Consider the following 18,936-nt stretch of genomic DNA (forward strand, 5'->3'; position numbering starts at 1 on the left):
CCAGCTCGCATATGGAGCCCACATATGGGCCTCATCTATAAGAGATTGGTGGCCTGGAGGAGCCACAGTCCCGCCAGTGAAACAAACTCAGTTCACAGAAGGCTGGCTCCTGCAGAAAGCCTGCAGGATGTGAAGTGACATTTTAGCATTTGTCTCTTTCATGAGGAAGAAAAAAAACTGAGTTCTGGGAGAAAACAGCCCCTTTCTTGTTTCTGTAACAGACACTGAGACACACCATACCCACACGACATCCCATCCCATCTTGCACTTATACAGAGATAGAAAAGACAAGAAAGAAAGGAAAACATATACAAAGAAATAGGGTATTTATTGTGACCTATTGTGTTCATTTCAAAGTCTCTATTCTGTCATCTTATTCACCCATCAAGTGTGAACTAATATAGTGTTGATGTTATTTTTATATCTGAGTCTGGGCACGTGTCACATAGTGAATCTGATGAGGGTTTCACTCACACAAATACCAAAATGTGACAACATTTCTCGTCCCTCTAAAAAACATGAGTATATACATCTATCGTCAGAGTCAAGTCTAAGCATTTGTTGTTGACAATGTAGGCAGCCACTGGTTTCCATTAATTTCTTTACAGTATGAAAATCAAATAGCAGACTTTTAAGTCTAAGTTCAAGTTAAACTTGCAGAAGTCTGCAATAAATTGTGTCTCTGTGAGCTTGTTTTTGCATCTTAATGTAAGGCTGCAGTTAATTTAAATATTATCAAAATCAAATAACATGGCTTGTGAAACATGCAAATTACAAGAAACTGCAATTATTAGAAAAAAGGTAAAATGTGTGACGTGAAGTGTTATGGTGCTGGCAGGAGAGATGTCCAGGCCAACAAATCTTGTTCTCCAGATTGTTAGGTACACATTGTCATATCTTTAATATTCTTTCTGTGAAAATTTGATTTCCATTCAATTGCAAATTGCAAATCAACAATTTCTCAGGAATTCAGGAATATTAATATGATAATAACACAAACTCAGGTTTATTTATCTAATAAACAGTTTTTCCATAACTGAATAAACAAGCTGTTCTCAGAGGGGAGTGAGGCCTCCAGAGCTGTTTAAAGGGGCACTTTGTAGTTTAAGAGAAGAAATTCAAACCCAGAATGATGAAGTAAAAATACAACTTGAACCCCAAAACTGAATAAACAAGCTGTTCTCAGAGGAGAATATGGCCCACAGAACACAGTTTGGAGTGGCAGGGTCCGCCAAATGTAAACAAAGTAAAACTGAAAATGTATGTTATCCTTTTTATTCAGTCATCAAAATGAAGAAAGATATTTTCTTTGAATTGTCTAGGCATAACAGAAAAAAGAAAAGTTTTGGATTAAAATGTCTTCCCCAAAACTACATAGTGCACCTTTAAAGCTAGAAAGGCGGCTCCTTAGAAAACAGGAATAAAGTAAAACAGTTTGTGTTGTATTTCATGTCTTACCATATAGTACTTACAGTGCAATGTTTTGTTTTACTAAACTGTTAGCTGTAATACTATTGAGATTTTTAGTGAATTTGCAAAAAAAAAATATAATATAATATAATATAATATAATATAATATAATATAATATAATATAATATAATATAATATAAATGCACTGGCATGACCCTTTAAAGTTATTCCCGCTCCAGATAAAGTGGGCGCCACTGGCACATGAGCGAGTATTTATCCACATGGACGTTATCAGACAGGGATAAGACCTCCGCGTCCTGATTTGCTCTCACAAGTTCAGGCAGTCTGCTTCTATGTCAGCCCCTCCAGCCAAACGACTACTTTTAAGTAGAAAGTCTGGTGGCTGCTTTTAACCTCTGGGCTCCATCACACAAACAAGTCGGTTTGCTTTCTGTGAGTTTAACCAGAACTACACCTCTTCTGCTGCTGCTGCTGCCGCCGCTGCTGCATCTCTCTCCGCGGCTGGTATCGTCACAGACAGACAGTGCCTGTCCAACCCTCTCCACCTCCACCTCCACCCCCCCTCCTCTTTACCCCTGCGGTGGTGGAGTCCGCCTGTAGTCCGCATCCGGGTCGGACGAGAAAGCCAGAAGCGCGGCGCTCCACTCGAGCGAACTCTTTTACCCAGAAGCCCCCGCGACGCCTCAACTTACAGAACTGGCTTCTTGGGCTCCGGGAGTGTTTCCCATTTAAACAAACAGTGCCGAAGATGGCGGAGAGTTAACGGTGTAAAGAAGAAATTATCGATCCGGCAGAGCGATACGTCCACAAGGTAAGCTCGCGCTGCATGTTTTGCTCACGTGCGGCTGATTTAGCCGGACTTTTTTGCATTTGGGTTTTTTTGCATTTCGACAGAGGACGGAAATGTACTGACTTGGGTTCCCAGCGACGGTGCACACATACACACACAGCGCTGGCATCGGTGCGGTGCGGAGCGGAGGGCACAGTGCATGGTCATTTGGTACATGACAGCGAAGATCCAGCAACCTGTCCGTGACGGCGACGAGCCGCGTGCTGCCTGTCAGGTGCACGAAAATGAAATAACGTGGAGCGGGTTTGTTGAACTTATCGCGCAGGCTGCACAGTTGGATCATAGAAAGTGTTCCCAATACAGAAGTTTTTTTTTTCTCTTCTTTTTTTTTTAATGAGAGCACTGACACTTACACACACTTCTACCCTCGCGTGCTCACGCGTAAGCACACACTAACGCGGTGAAAGTCAGCACTTTTATTATTGGTATTTTCCTCTTGTGTTTCCCTGCTGCTGGCTGTCCGCGATGGCCGGTGCAGAAACTGTACAACAGCTGAGCCTGACGCTGTCGAAACATGAGGGAATTTGGACAGAATTGTGTGTTGATCAGCTGTGTGTGTGTGGCTTCTGTTTGGGGGGTCGTTACAACAAACACGCGACGTTGCGGGGTGCACGCGGACGTGCTGACTGTCTGTCTGTCTGTCAGTCAAACAGTCCTGATGTTTTTTTAAAAAAAGTGCACCGTCTCTGCTGTCAGTGCGCTGGACGGAGCATGCACCGCACAGAGAGAGAGTAGACGATCGTTTCCTCCACCACAACCCCTCCTGTCATCTGCTTCACCCGTCTCACTGTATATCTGCAGGGGGCAGCAACGTGGCCCTGTGCACATCCTGTAACCCTGAAGGTCCACGGTTTGATCCCATACACAGCCTGTGTGTGTGTGTGTGTGTGTGTGTGTGTGTGTGTGTGTGTGTGTGTGTGTGTGTGTGTGTGTGTGTACATGTCCTTGAGCGTGACACCAGAGCCCTGCTAGAAAACCTACTGGTTCTGGGATAATAGCAGTCTGCTCATCCAGTGTGTGTAAACAGTGGTGAATGGAAGTGATGCAGATGGTGTGTGTGTGTGCGTGTGTGTGTGTGTGTGTGTGAAGACAGTGTGGACAGGCGAGCGGTGTCAAGTTGAGTTAATTAAACTCCAGACTGTGTTTAAATTTAGCTTTCATATCTGACTCAAGGACTTTTTTCATTATCTAGTAATCTGTCTGTATTTTTCAATCTATGTAACGTTAAAAATAGTAAAAAAAAAACAAGAAGGGCAGTCAGCAGAGTGAAAACCTTCGCCAAGGCCCAACAGTCCACTTCATCCAATATCATATTTTATAGCCCTGTTTCACTCTAATGTTAACTCTGCTTAACCATGACTTAAGCCCACCAGATCTAGTATCCCCATCTAATCTTACTCACTCACAAGCAGGGATAGAACCGTAAGGATTTTATCGTGGACTGTGATTAAAAAAGAAAAACTCGAGATGAATTTTCATTGTTGGGATAATCATGAATAACAATCATTTGAATGAATTGTAAAAGCTGTCCAGCTCACTGAAGTACAACACGTACAGTCAGATGTGTGTAAATGCTCCATTCTGAACGAATAAACGAAAGAGAGATGAGTTGATCAATGACCATTTATTTAACCTTTTAATATGAGCAGGAAGACCTTATAATATATGATTACACTTCTCAAAATTAGTCACAGTAGGCATATTTGGACATGGGTGCATATTTGCGTGCACATATGTAGTAAAAGTCAAATGACGTGTTGCGAAAACACAAAATAAAAATTCAGATATGTCACAGAAAGTGAACACCAAAATATCCCTGTGTACTTCTTTTTTTAAGATTATTTGATTGTTTATCACAAAAAAGGTCTGTGTCCTAACTTTGATGCAATAAATATATTGGTTTCCTAACAACATGTGAGGTTGACGTGATTCCAGTATGTCTCAGTGCAATTTTACATTATATTTTCAAGTTTTAAGAATAACTGCAGAGTAATTATCAGGATAATATCGTAAATAGCACTTATGTGGGGCAGAATCATTGGACATAAAGTCTAGATACCAGCCACTTAAAATGCCTGATTTATTTATTTTGTCTCAAGATCCATGCATCATTCCCTGAGAAATTAATGAAAATGTTGAGTGCTCTATCTTGCTGTGTTAAAAAAAACAACAAAAAAAATTACCTGGATCCATCCATCGATCAGGATCCACGCCAAAAGTCACTGGGGTCTATTCTGGGCAGAGACCAGACCCCAATCAAAGTTTCATGGAAATCCGTTAAGTAGTTCTCGTGTAAACCAGCCAACCAAAAATCAGACAGACGCGGGTGAAAACACAACCTCCTTTGCAGAGGAGAATAACAGTAAAATAACGTCAACTTCTCCGAATGTCTTGTTTTGTCTAACAGTCTGACACCCAAAGATATTCAGTTAACAAAGAAAACAATCATAGAAAAGTGGCAAATACTCAGATTGGAGAGGCTGCAATCACGGACTGGTTTGAGTTTTTGATTGATGAATGACACACACACCCCATAAAATGGTTCCTGTTCTCAACCTCCTTTTAAATTATAGTCAAGCCATACACTTAAAAAGTCCGAATTTTGCAAAAGTGTCAGCAAACCAAATTGTACAGCGGCAGGAACATGGATAAAGGTACTGTGAGACCTGCTCTGTGTATTATGCTGCTCTGTTTTGTGTGCATTGTTACTGCAGGTGAATTCTTTGAAAGCAGAAAGCCTCCTCGTTCTTTCTGCTGTCAGTCGATGTGTAGCCTCTCTACTCTTGTTTAACCAGCTGCTGCTTGTTAAGTGATTTTAAATCTATTATCTAAATTCAGCGATTCGTTTTTTTTCTGTCAGTTGTTTCATGAACAAGTCATTTCAGCTGTGCGGCTGGACTGTCTGTCTGCTGCCCGCGTGGTGGGGTGTGGCGGCGGATGGAAGCCCTCGCCTCGTTCCACAGCACCCCTCTCCTGACAGATTTACAGTCAGCTCTGTGGCCCGAGTCTCCGCACACGTGCAGACACACACGCGCCTGCAACCTGCTCGAGGAACCCAGTGGACTGGGAGGGGTGTGGGCAAGCTGCTCGGACCCGTAGGCACCCGAGAGGGGTCTTGACTAAGCGGATGGCTGGATGAATGCGTGGACGAGGAGGAGGAGGAGGGTGACAGTGATGCATGATGTTTGCTGAATGGGAAAAAGGGGACAGAGGTTAGCAAGGGATGCTGGTGACTGGGTCAGACACAGGGGGCAGGGCTCACGAGGCTTAGCAGGAGGGCAGGGCGACCTCACACACCAGTCTGGGAGCATGGGAAGCCCTGTGTGTGTGTTTGTGTGTGTGTGTGTGTGTGTGTGTGAGAGGACAGAGGGGGGTGTGTACGATGAGGGGAGGGGCTCAGGTGGAGCCTCTTGCTGGAATTCTACCTGACATATTTGTCTTCAGCGTCCTTTCTGGTATTTTTTTGCTCAAATTGTTTCTGCCCTCCTCGGCGCTGCGCGGCCATTTGTGGAGTGTTTTTCACCTCTTTTGTGGAATCAGGAAGTTTTTCTGACTCAATCAGAACACATTCTTCGCTGTGCCCTCTCTCCCTCTCGCTCTTTGGTATGTCCTCCTCTGTCCCCCCTGCCTCTCTCAGTTGCAGTGTAGTGAGCTGAACTGTTGTGCTGTTGTTGTTGTTGGGGGCCCTTCTCCCATATGTCAGGATGTGTTAAACAGGAATTAATCTTCACCAGCTCTCATTGATTTCACTCTGTTGAGGAAGGGTGATTTTTTTTTTTTTTTTTTTCTTTTGGTCACTCATTTTTTTTCCCCCTGTTGTCCTCTCTAGTTCAGTGGTGGATACTCCCCGTGTCTGATATGATGCAGTCGTACTAGATTGTATTCCAAATAAAAAGAGTTAAGTACCTTTTCATACTGTTGGCGTGAACCCTTTCCTTATAAGATGATCTGTTACGTATCTTACAAGGGCTGCAACGTGTTTCAGGGAAAACATTAAAGGAGGACTCGATACAATTGTGGTACCATGTAATCTAATTTGGTTCTTATCATTTATGTCATGTGGTGATTTGTTTTTACTATTAAAGATTAAAATAAGCCAATTCTATTAAAGTGACCATTATTATCTAAAATCTGATGTACTTCAAGTATTTTTGGTATTTTATGGCATGGAACACAATGGAAGACAAAAGTATAATTTCCGATAAACATGTCATCATCGCAGACTTGTCGTATGAACAAACATTGTGAAACTACGAATAAGTCGGTCTCACACAGTAGAGCCCAGGTGCCTCACTTTGGCAGTTAAGGGAAAAAATATAAAAGATATCATTTTAAAAAACACTTTTTAACACAACTTTAATCTCTTCAGTACACTGCCGTTCATAAACTTTGCAAAGCCCCTCTAACACGGAAAAAGTTATAACTCAAATGTAACGTTGTAAGTCCTTTAGTAATTATTAGATGCAGTGACCTCCGTGAGTTTTGACTGAAAAAAGTGATTAATATCCGTGTCTTTATCTTGAGTTTTCTCTCTGAGGTGAGTGTTAAGAGTGTCGTGCTTCTTGTGAGCCTAAAGCTTTTTAATCAAATACATTTGAAATAGCTCAATAGTCGCTCATTGTTATAGAGTGGTCAGTAACCCATATCTTCCCTCCCACTCTTCATGAAGTAGAAAGAGAAAATGCATTTTCTGGTATCCCTGCCCACTTTAGCCAATCAGGACAGAGAACTTCATAAAGAGGCGGTCCTGTCTGCTTGTGAATGCGCAGAGAGCAGGACCCTTCTGTTTGCTGCGATGTCTGACGATTAGTGCTACTCGCTCATGTGGCCACGTAGAGAGCAGGACGAGCACCAGGCTTTGAACCCAGTTTTTGCATGTAATTACATCGTCACGTGATGCACTGGTGCCCAAAATACTTTTTTCTCATACGCTACAATTGTGAAAGAGGAGTCTGTAAAATGGTGGATAATCTTTTTTTAGAGCACGACAACCCCCACGAACTGACTCCTTTCACCGCCAGAATTTGAACCGTTCGGTCAGCTAATCTTGCAAAATCTAGAAGAGCTGCACGATTAAATGATTATGTCCCCATTCAAGCAAGCCGGGCACTAAATCAGAAGTTAGCCGGCTTGGTCGGCAGATATCAGAAATGTCCTTGGTGGAGGGAGAGGGGATGGCTGATTGCAAAACAAACAGGAAGTTAGCTAAAATGGTGACAGCGCTTGCAGCAGCTTTAATTGGTGTTGTGTGGACGTTAACAATGATCAAGTTTTGTCCAGTTTTGTTATTTCTTATGAAATTCAAATGTCTTCCAAACCTTCAATTTTAGATTTGATGGTGCAATGTAACCATGTCAGTGCAGATTAACCTTTCAAATGTGATATATAACATTAATTGAATTTAATCAAGTAGATTAATTTAGTTGTCATTATCCAACATTTGTGGTTCAAGGTTCATCTGAGTGTCACTCTCCAACAGGGTTGCAGAACAACTGTGGCACACTGTGGGTCAGTTGCAACAGTGCACATAAAGGCAGTGCAGATAGTTTTGGGACCAGCTGAGATTTACATCTGCCTCGTGAAATCGTCAGTGTTTGGTCAAACAACCTAGGATATGAACACTTGGTTGTTGTTAAAGGTAGTATGCTAATTAGTCATACATTCTAACCATCACAGCTTATGTTAGTTTAGAGAAATAACACAGTTTACTCAGTTCCTCCCTTGAGCCCCTTGTTCACCGTTGGCATTGTAGAAATCTCTGTGGTTTCAGTCTCGACAGCCCTGCTGCCCAGCTAAGTTTGCTGAGCTGTGACCTGATGGTAGTTGTTCAGAGGGGGTGTTTAGCAAACAATCAGGCTTGACCAATGCGTTCAATGCTAACTTTTACTACCATATTTTTGATGAGCACTTTTTTGTGGATAACAAAAAGTATTTGACGTTCAGCATGTCCACCCTGACAGCCCTCTGTAAGCTTGATTTACATGTATCAAGTCAACATATACCATTTATGGTTCTGCTCTTGAGCCAGAAACCACAGAGCCAACATTCCCGCCTGTGTAGTTATCAAGAGGCACATTTTGCAGCTGCTCTTCTGATAATGAATTGGATATAGACGGAGGATTTATGCGTTGGCTTTAGCTTTGACACCCAAATGAGCTGTATTTTATCATACAGCTAACAGTTTGAAACCAAAAATACTACCCACATCCTGTTTAAAAAAAAAAAAAAAAAAAAAAAAAGCCAAACATCTTGGCTGCTTTCAAGGCTCATAAGGCCACTTTCCACTTAACCATCAATGAAAGTCCTTCACAGGGTGTCTTTTGAACGCTTGGAGCTTTATTTATTCAGCATTAGAGATGTAATGTATCTTTAAGTGTTGTAGATTATCTTAATTACTTGTTGATCATTTTGTTATCTAGCTCCATCTGTCTGTCTGTTCCTTCCCTCTCCCTCCCATAAGTAGACCCCCACTCGTGTATTTTACATTCCGAGAAACAGAAAATAACACTCCTAATGATTCAAGTGTAACTGTCTTTCTTTATTCATTTCTCACGCTGATGACGACCTTATTGTCAGCAGTGTTGTGTGTGTGTGTGTGTGTGTGTGAGTGAGATGACTGCTGTGTGTGTTGGCGTCAGGTCCCCAGTAGCAGTAGGAAGCTGATGCGCTTTCATGAGTCAAGACGGTACAGGAAGAACTTCAGTTGCCAGGCATAATTTCTGAGCGTCGACACCGCCTGCTATTTCACAGGTCATCATTATTGGAAAGATGCTGTGACACCAAAGTGGAACCCTGAATCACTAAAAAAAGTCTGTCAGTCTGTCTTTACAAAGCACTCCAAATTAACTTACACCTATTTTATTGTTATTTTTATTTACTTTCCCAAACAGTGATTGGTGACATTTTTATTATCCACAATCTCCAGGAAAATATTCACTTCCCTGTGTTCACTAGCTAGTACTAACTTCTTTTGGGCATGTTGCACACAGTGAGTTGTGGAACCACTTTCCCATTACACATAGTTGTCTTTCCTCATTGTTACTTTGGAGATATTGAATAAAACAACTTTTTTTATGTCCAAACAAACTAAGTGTTCGTTTTCATAACTGAATAAACAAACTGACCTTTAAGGACAACACAGATTCATACTTTTTTACTTTGTGTATATGTGGAGGACCCTGCCACCTTTCTGCCCTCACGCAACTTTATTTTCCTCAGAGAACAGCTTGTTTATTCAGTTATGGAAAATATGAATATTTTAGCATTTGTATTATCACCTCAATAATATTGTAAATATTACAAATCTGAGTTTGAATTTCTTTTCTCAAAAACTACTGTATGACATTTTTGCATGTACTCGGAAAGACAACACGTGTTTTGTATTTGTTGTTCCTCCACTCAGGTCCTGATAGTATGGGTTGAAATTCAACGATGAGACCAAAGGCATCATAAACCAAAATAATTATTAGAGGGACTCACTCTCTTTGTATGGGTCGCTGACGGCTAAACAAGTCATACTAATAGTTCATTGTTTTGTGAGTTATCCAACAATTAACTCCAAAAACTCTCTGGTTCTGGCTTTTCAAATATTAATGTTTTCTGTTTCAGACTTTTTTTTTCTTCATATTGTTTAAAAAATATTTTAATTATTACTTATTAACTATTAAAAATAGTTGTTTCAACTAAATTAGACAACTTAGCAGTTTAAAGTATCACTTTGGAGTAATAATAGATTTTTTCTTACATTTTATAGACTTACACTTTCAGTCAAAATAAAAGATGGATGACATAAAAAATCCCTAATATGTATGAATTGTGATATTCAGTTGTTGTTGAGGTGAATCTGATTATTGATGCTTATGTTATCTGGCCTCACTCAGGCCTGTGTTAAACACTGATCAGGAGCGAGTCGTGGAACCAGGTCACTGAACATGCTTTGACCCGTTCAGACTAACTGCAAACACAGGTCATGTCCTTGTACCGGTCGGAGAGTGATCCAAGAGCCGTATCGGTCATTGGGGCTGTTTGACATTTGTCCGTAGTTTGAGTTAGAGGGAACAACTGATGAGAAACAGGGAGCCTACAGAGGGATGACTGTGTATCCTCAGTTTGGGTTTCCTTTCTTTCCCCAGAATGTCTCCGTGCAGCTCATGTCCTCTGCTGCTTGATTTTTCTGAGAGCTATTTCTACTGTGAGAGGAATGTCAAGTGCCCATCTTGGTGCGTTTCTCCCTGTTCTGTGTTTTGTTTTGTTTCCGTCTTTTTTTTTTTCCTCCCCCTCTGGTCTTGTCTTTTCCACCTCAGTCTTTGTTTTCTCTTCCGTGTTACTTTAACAATTAGCTGGTGCCCTAGCCTGAAAATAACTAAATGAGTTTACGTGTTAATTTCAAACATATTGTCTCCGTACAACGATGGCTTTCTTTTGTGGTAGCGCAGGTTCATGTGTGTGAGTAAATGTATGTGAGAGATGAAGGAGGGGGTGGGTTGGGGGGTGGACACACGGAGTGAGGAGGAGAGGAGGGGGGAGGAGACGTGGAGAGTCGTTTTATTAACGTGGCGACTCCCGCTAAAATTCAGGGAGTGCTGTTGCATCCAGCTGTTACTGGTTGCGCGAGGCTTGGTTGCCATGGCAACACAGCCCTGCGCGCCTGCTCAAGGTCGTTCATCCAGTTCTGAACCGAGCAGCGTGCTGCACACAGGATGCACACGGAGAGAGGGAGGGAGGGAGAGAGGGAGGGAGAGAAAAACAGAAAAACTACTTCAAAGTGACCAATCAAAGCACTTCAGTGACGTCGTGGTCGGTGGATAAACTCAGCCCTCCCTCCACCCGCCCTCTGACACACACACACACACAGACACACACACGCACACACACACACACACACATACACAAACATACGTACACTTACTTTCTTCAATAAAGAAACAAACAAAAAAGAACCTCTGGCCTTGGGGCTTGTAGGTTCTTTTGCCAGCTGATAAAATATTTAGCTGGTCAGTGGGAGAGTGAGGGATACGGTGGCTGGAGAAGAAGCGAGCAGTCGAGCCTGGCTTTGTGTTTTCCTTTCTCTAATGGTGCATTGCTGTGAGGCTACCTGGGGCTTCTTCCACCTCCTCTCCTCTCCTCTCCTCTTCCTCGCCTCTCCTCTCCTCCCCTCTCCTCAGAGGGCTACAGCATCCCTCGGGGGGGGGGATCTGCTGCATGTTTGCCGGCACTGACTGGACTCGGCACAGCACACATTGTACCACAAAGGCCCCATTTCACTTTGATAGCAGCGATCTCACAGGTTCATTGCATATCACACTCTGTGAAGCTGGGTCTGATTTAGAATCTTGGCCTCAATATGTGACAGAAGACATCAGCTGTGATGCATGTCACTGTGTGATAAATACCAAGTGAAACGCAGCTCTGTGAAGTTAATTGAGGTTACAAGAGTCTGCAGCTGCTAGTTTAGTGTCTTAGCATGCTAACATTAGCACTGATGATTCAAAGTATGACAGAGGCTGATGGGAATGTCATTAGTTTTTAGGGGAATTGTTCATAAATCAAACTATTGGACAAATGAAACATTTTTGCTCTGATGGTAGCGTGAGATTAAAATTCATCAAAGTCAGTAGGGTTCATGTTCTGGGGACCATGACTGATTGAGTGGTTGATTGACAGACATTACTGTCTGCAAGCGTTCTTAGTTCCTATAATTACGCAAATAGAGACATGTCATCAATACAAGTGTGCCGTGTCATATTATTTGTGCTAAACATTTCTTATCATTATAGTAACAGTATTCGTTAAGGGTGTCAAGGTTCTCCCGATCCAGTCCATGCTAGACTACTGGGTCTGGATTTGTAAAGATCAACATGTTACATTTTCAAATCCTCCTTAAAAGAGCTAGGAGTATTTCACAGCTTGAGTTTATCCAACAGGCTTTTTAAAGCTTAGGGCAAGTTATGATAATACAACCAAAAACACCCAAAATATGTCCAACGAACAAATACCAACCTTAAGGGAGTCAACAATTAAAAACAAAAGATACAAATTCAGTTACAAAGTTCAGTTTCTTTGTCTACAGTCAACCCTATTCTCAAAGAAATCAATAAAGGATCTCTGAAAAAGAAAGTTTAACTCAATATTCTGTAGAGGTTGTTTGTTTTCCTTCACACAGTTTAAGTGTAAGTGCAGCTGCACCCTGCCATGATGTAGCTGTGTTCTAGTCTTTGCATTGTTATTTTGTGCACTGGATGATAAAAACAAAAAAAAGTGGGAGAATCTCTGATCCTGCATTGAATTTCGATGCTCAAAATTGAAAGCTCATTTCATTTGATTTTCAATTTGGAATCACAATCGTGGCCCCCATGGGCGTGTTGACTTACACCATGACTACGCACAGCAGGCGTAGCTGAAAGCTGAAGTAACACAGCTGATAGAATAACAACAGTTTGACATTAACCTTTAGAGAGAAAGAGCAGAAGGTGATACGTCACACTACAAAGGCCACACAGCTTCATCTTGTTACTACATTGATCACAAGACAGTGATGCGAGCAGGGATCTCATTCAGCAGACGTGGCAGTGACTGATCAATCACACTGTGTTCACTTTGCATATCAAAGATGTACATCACAATGTTTGATTATAGAGAATGATATTTCAAGTTTCCAAGTATGGTCAAATCAGTCATTTTAAGGCGGCGAAGTGTCACAAGCAGTCCAACTCCGTTCTGAAGATTGTTCAGAACAGTGAAGTTTGTTTCCCATATGATCTACTTCAGTATTTTAAAGTTTGATAATGAACAGCTAGTCTGTCAATATCATAAATATTAGTATCACTAAAATACAATTTTGAGGGCGTCAAGGCTCCAAAGGTCGCTCAGTCGATCGGCTTTTGAGTTGGTCAGTCGGTGCACTTTCAAACTTCCACCAACTTTCACTGCGATACGTTTTCTTCCAGGAAGGTGTGTTCAGAGTTGTGTGTCTGAGTACTTGTCATTTGGCTGAATGGAGATGTGGCACCAGGAGTGGCCTGTAACAGAAAGGCACTTAAGTTCTCAACCAGTTCGCGCATTCCACAAAAACGGTGTGTTCCCAGAAACAACTGCAACTTTCTACCTATATGAGGCTTAATTTTGAACTTCTCTTGTTTTGTTCTTCAATTGGAGCAACAACATGAGGAATAGACTTTTTATACAGGAGATAGCAGAAGGCCAGTGTCAGATTGGCACTTCCCCAACCTGTTTTTCATTGTGCCACAAAATTGGGTAAAGAAAGCATGCGGTTGTGCCAAATTTGAAGGGGTGGGGGCTTTCTTCATCGCCCTCAGTTTTTTGTGTTTTTACTCTTCGAAGGGTGCACGCAGAGTTCAGCAGGATTTACACAAACACATTGAGTCACTATTTTCTGGGAGAGTGGTGACGAATCGTGTCACTTTTTGTGGTTGGTGATGAGATGGTTCAGGGCAGGCGTGTGCATGTGTATGATTGTTTAAAAGAAGATTAGAAAAAACACAACATGTCACCTTCTTGTGAGTCCCAAGGAGGGTGGGGATGGGGGCTGAGGGTGCTAGTGGGGGGTGTTGCGGGGTAGTTTCAGGTTTCTTTTTGCTCTGTAAGGTAATAGATGCTTATTAAAGGGGTCCTCACAGGGGTGTGTGTGTGTGTGTGTGTGTGTGTGTGTGTGTGTGTGTGTGTGTGTGTGTGTGTGTGTGTGTGTGTGTGTCCAAGAAGGGATTTTGTGTTTTTTTTGTTTTTTTGTTTTTTTCACCTACTTACTTTCCATTGTAAAAATCCAGGCCTGGTTTATGTGTTTTAGAGCTCTTTTTTACATACCCGTGCACACACACACACACACACACACACACACACACACACACACACACACACACACACACACACACACACACACAGCAACAAACATTTATGGGGTAGGAGTTGAGGTAAATGTTACCAGCTGCAGCGCAGCGAGCAAGTGGCTTCAACTCTGCCTGAACCCAGCTGTTACGTGACCACCTCCTCAACTTAATTCACTCCCGTCCTGCCTTCCCCTCAGCTGCCACACCTCCTATATCACTCTACCTCCACTACACATGCACACACATAGACACACAACCACCTATACACACACGACGCCATCTCCACCCACGGGCTCTTCTCTCAAGTGTCACCAGCAGTGGCATCACTCATCTCAGGAAAGTGGGAGAGCGCTCCAAGGTCCGCTACCCCCGCCTTGTCACCTTGGTGTGGAGCAGCGGGCCGGCCAAGCTGGCTTCATTTGATTGGCTGCCCCTCTACCTCCCCTCCGAGGTCACACTGTTGCTGCTGTGATGTCATAGAGGCTTGTTTATCCGAACCTCCAGTCAAGCTCAGTTGCAACATGTTGTACACAACAGCCCCTTGAATAAGCACCAAGGGTGTTGGCCATTGCTTTATTCATTATTTCCATCCCCATCGTCGTCATCTGAAGGTCCACAAAAACGATATCAAATCACACAGTATAAGTTAGACAAGAAAGAGAGCTAAGATAATTGTAAAGATCAGAAAATAAGTGAAATAACTCTACATATCCTGTGTTTATCTGTTCGAGTCTTTATTGAGACAACTGATCCAACAGTTTAGATCAGAAGTCTACAAATAATGACCATGCCATAGCCTGACATGGATCTCCTCAGAGAACTAACTGCAAGTTGCAGCGATTCAGGCCACAACATCTGACATTGTTCTGCTTGGTAGCATAGCACACCAGCTTCTCTATTGGTGCTTAGGGGCGGTGCCAATATCAGGGATTGAAACTTGTAGTTTCCCCAGTGAACACATCGTCCTCTTCGGTGGCTGCAGTCCATCTTGACTAACCAGCTGTCGCTCTTCTTGGGTTACACTCTCCATGTTTTGATGCCACAATCACTCAGTATTTAGTGGCTCAGTGTTTGACCCCTGTAGCCACTCACAGTATGCTCAAAACGTCAGGATTTAACAATAATAATGATGATAATAACAATGTATATTTACCTAACTGATGCAAAAGAAAGCAGCAGAAAACTTAAGCTGTCTGTGAACACAATTTGTTGAGAAGTTTTGTAGTTAAACCTTTTGTTTTGATGGTATTTAACGTCCTGATTGTCTAGAAAAGGTTTTGCAGAATCTCCTTGACATATTTGTGCGCAGAACTCTCTAAAAAAATGAAATAATTTGGTAACACTACAGTGAAAGTTAATGTGCAGGTTTAAAATGAAGGATGCCGCCTTCTGCATACAATTTGGCCATAGGGAACAGTTCTCATCATCGGATGAGACATAGCATCACATACTTCCTTAATGTGCATTAAACCTGTGACAAATACCAGTCTAGACTAGTCTTTCACACAGAGAAGTTGTGTGTTGTTCCAAGAAGAGAGAGCAGGGGAGAACATAACCTTTTCTTTCCCATCGTGCGATGCAAACAATCCAATGGCTCAGTGGGTGATATCAACGGCTTTAACCCCATGAAATGGTCGTGTAAATGACACTTTTGATTGCTCGGTGAAAGTTATGACTCAGGAGATTTTGAGAAACATGCACATGACATGCAGGGAAGACGCAGGCTCAGGCTTTAGTCAAACTGCTGAATTTCACATTCTGCTGTGGAGGGGGGGACGGGGCAGAGCTACCACCTTCACCCATCTGTTTCTGCCAAGCCGGAAAGTGGAAAGAAGCCCTCCGCGCATCGGCCTCAGCTCAGGGAGGGAGGGGAGCGTCTTTGGTTGAATCAGCTTTTCCCCTCTCTCTTTTTTTTTTCTTGACTGCCTCCCTCCCTCACAATGAATCTGTTAGTCCTGTGAGAATCGAGTCGTAGTAAACAGGCAGTGACATCTGCATGCTCTCGTTAGAGAGAAAGGGGCCAAAATTTAAATATTGATTTGATGCAATGTGAGACAAAGATTCGGCTTCTTCTTTGTTTTTCTCTTCTTTTTATAGCCGCTGTTTGTTTATTTTTAGGTGTTGTCCAGAAAAATCAGACTTTACAACAAGAAGAAGGCTTTGCTTGTGTTAAGGTTTCTCCTCGCCTTCTGCCTGTCGCTCTGCGTGCATACGTGCATGTTCCTGTGTCTCAGTTAGACATGATGCCCAGGATGAAATAACATCTCTTGTTGGACTCAGCTGCCCACTCAGGTAACCATCAGGTGAACAGCCTTGACTTTCCTGCAGACCTAGAAAGCTGCTGCTGATATTTAGTGAGCTGATCAAGCCCAAACCAGCAGCAGACTTACTGACAGACTGTTGACATCGCTGTGAGAGCCGGGTGTAGTGTGCTGGAGGGTAATGCTGCCTCTTCCTCTCAAACAATTTGCTACATGATTTACTCTGCTGTGAAAAACTGACAAATACGTATGGGGGGGCATTATGTCACGGCCATGTAACTGTGTTGCAGAGATGTCTACTGAAGTTTGCATGCTTACCAGTTAGCCAGCTTGGCCACTTGTGAATTTCATACTCAAAACACATAGGGGACCCCGTATCACCAGAGTAACGGCTAACTGAAACTGCCCTTCGCTAGTTAGCTTATTTAGCCATGTAGCTAGTGGTTCTGGCAGGGAGCCTTGAGTGGGAGTAGTGTTTGGTTTACACTGCTAGCATGGAAGCTTTGGGCCGGGATGGGCGAAGGCTAGCTGGTCAGGAAGCTCCAGGCAGCGTTCAGGAAGCGAGTAGGGGCCACCAGCTCCATGGCTAACTGAGCCACTTCAGATCATGACAGCTTGCCCCAACCAAAGATGGCTACAGCACAATGAGCAGCAGTTAGCAGTTCTGCTAACCATAATATTTTTGCAGCTACCTTCCAGTTCTGGCTGTATCTTACTAGTGACCATTAACCCATAATGTTACTATTGGGAAAGCTTTGAAAATGATTGATGTAAATGAAGGTACCAGTCTTGTTCTGAGTTTTGTCACAGGTGCCGCCCTTTGTTTATCTCAGGAACTTTTCTGTCTACTCAAGTGGAATATCAGCTGAGAAATGTTGACTTGACACTACAATAAACGCACACACACACACACACGCGCGCGCAGTAGAAGCAAATGTGTTAACTGGTAACTGTCTCTCGCACGTCGGTGACAGGCCTCCAGTAAAGGCCTTGTGGAGAGTACGTGTTAGCCCAGCATGAACACTCTCCCTATCTCGCCGCAGCTAAAAATAACACCTTTTCCTCCACACTAGACATACAGAGAGGGTGGAGGGATGGGAGAAGGAGAGGGTGGAGATGACGGGATGAGAGGGAGGCAGAGTGAGAAAACAACAAAACGAAAAAAAGGGAAGAGGAGGCAGAGCAGAGGTGCGGCGAGGAAAAGAAAAACAAGCCATTAATAATTTACCTGGAGGACACCTCCAGCTCGACCTTTGGTTCTGGTCAGTGGTGTTCGGCAGAGTACAAAGTGTCGTGACAAATGCGGTGTAGTGTTGGGAAGGTCTTTCAGATGATCTGGCTGGTGTGCACTATCTGGTAGTTGAGCTCCAGGTGTGCTCAGCTGCTTGGTGAGAGTTGAGAATAAAAAATTTTAAAAAAAGCACTGATTTTTAAAAAACAGTGAGGTGATAAAATGTGATCTAGACAGAAATGTAACTACAATGTTCAGCAGTTTGCAGCTGGCAGACAGCTACTAGACCTGATTTTTAGAATTGTGGAAAAGTTATTTGGGCAAAAATAGAAGCATCTCCCATCGTGGCAAACATTCACGTTACAAAGTAATCAACCAGGAAGGCGTGCTGGACAGAAAATTGCAAAAACTCTAATAAAATCTACAGTGTGATTGGTTTTTGCCTAATAGGCTCCATCTTGTGACAAAGGCTGCAGGTCCTGATATGGACACATTAAAGATAATGCTAAATGTTTGATTGTTTTGTAGCAATGTTTAAACTTTTTCTTTGTCGGCATGTGGTGAGTTTTACCAATTTCCATCAGACAAAAAGGAGTTCCCCTGTTTTCTGGTTTCCTTCTCACCTCCACAGTTCTTCCTGCAGCTGCTGCTCGGTAAAAGCCTTCGGGGGGGCTTTAATAATCGTACTTAATTCAAGAACTACTTTGTTTGTTTCTTCCTTGAAGTGCTTGTTGGATTGTCTAACAGTGTCTGAAAACCCATCCGTCCGCACCTTTTTTGATGTCGGAATTACTTCCAGTTGTGTCCGGCCGTTTTATGTAACCACCTGAAACAGACGAGGACACCCACTTAACGCAGCAACTGGCCAGGTGTGTGGAGGTGTGAAAGTAAGCGGGATTTGAATTTCTCTCTCAAACTCTCCTTTTAATTTGCCTCCCGTTTATTTATTTTATTTTTTTTTATGAATGACTGCAACCAACACAAATGCCTTCAAGCAGTGTGCCGTTATCCCCATTTGTACAATGTATTGCTTCTCTATCCTCTGTGTTACAGCGGGTTTGTCTCCACCTTCAAATGTCCCCGAATGAAGTATAAAGACTTTTCCCTTTTAGAAGTGACAGCCTTGTTTAAACTTTGTTTCAAGCACTGAAGAAGTGCTTCCTAAAAAGTTCAGAAGCATTTTCTTTTCTTTTTTTCTTTATCAATTTTTTTCTTTTTCTATCTGTGCCATATTTTCACATGTTTTATTGTCTAAAACTTTGAATCAGTGTGGCAAAATTTTGAATCAGTCCGGTGGATCCCCTCAGCCGGACGCCACG

At 42.6% G+C, this 18,936-nt stretch overlaps 1 protein-coding gene across 1 annotated transcript in view; it reads left to right on the forward strand.

Moving 5' to 3' along the window:
- Positions 1-1,786: 1,786 nt before the first annotated feature.
- LOC119023122 (nuclear receptor coactivator 3-like) overlaps positions 1,787-18,936 on the forward strand; it is a 63,615-nt gene continuing 46,465 nt past the window's right edge. The window contains exon 1 of the mRNA XM_037104801.1: positions 1,787-2,243. The gene's annotated coding sequence lies outside the window, so the exon portion shown is untranslated. The remainder of the gene's footprint in view (positions 2,244-18,936) is intronic.

The sequence above is a fragment of the Acanthopagrus latus genome, chromosome 7 (genome assembly GCF_904848185.1).
Source record: "Acanthopagrus latus isolate v.2019 chromosome 7, fAcaLat1.1, whole genome shotgun sequence".
Lineage (NCBI taxonomy): Eukaryota > Metazoa > Chordata > Actinopteri > Spariformes > Sparidae > Acanthopagrus > Acanthopagrus latus.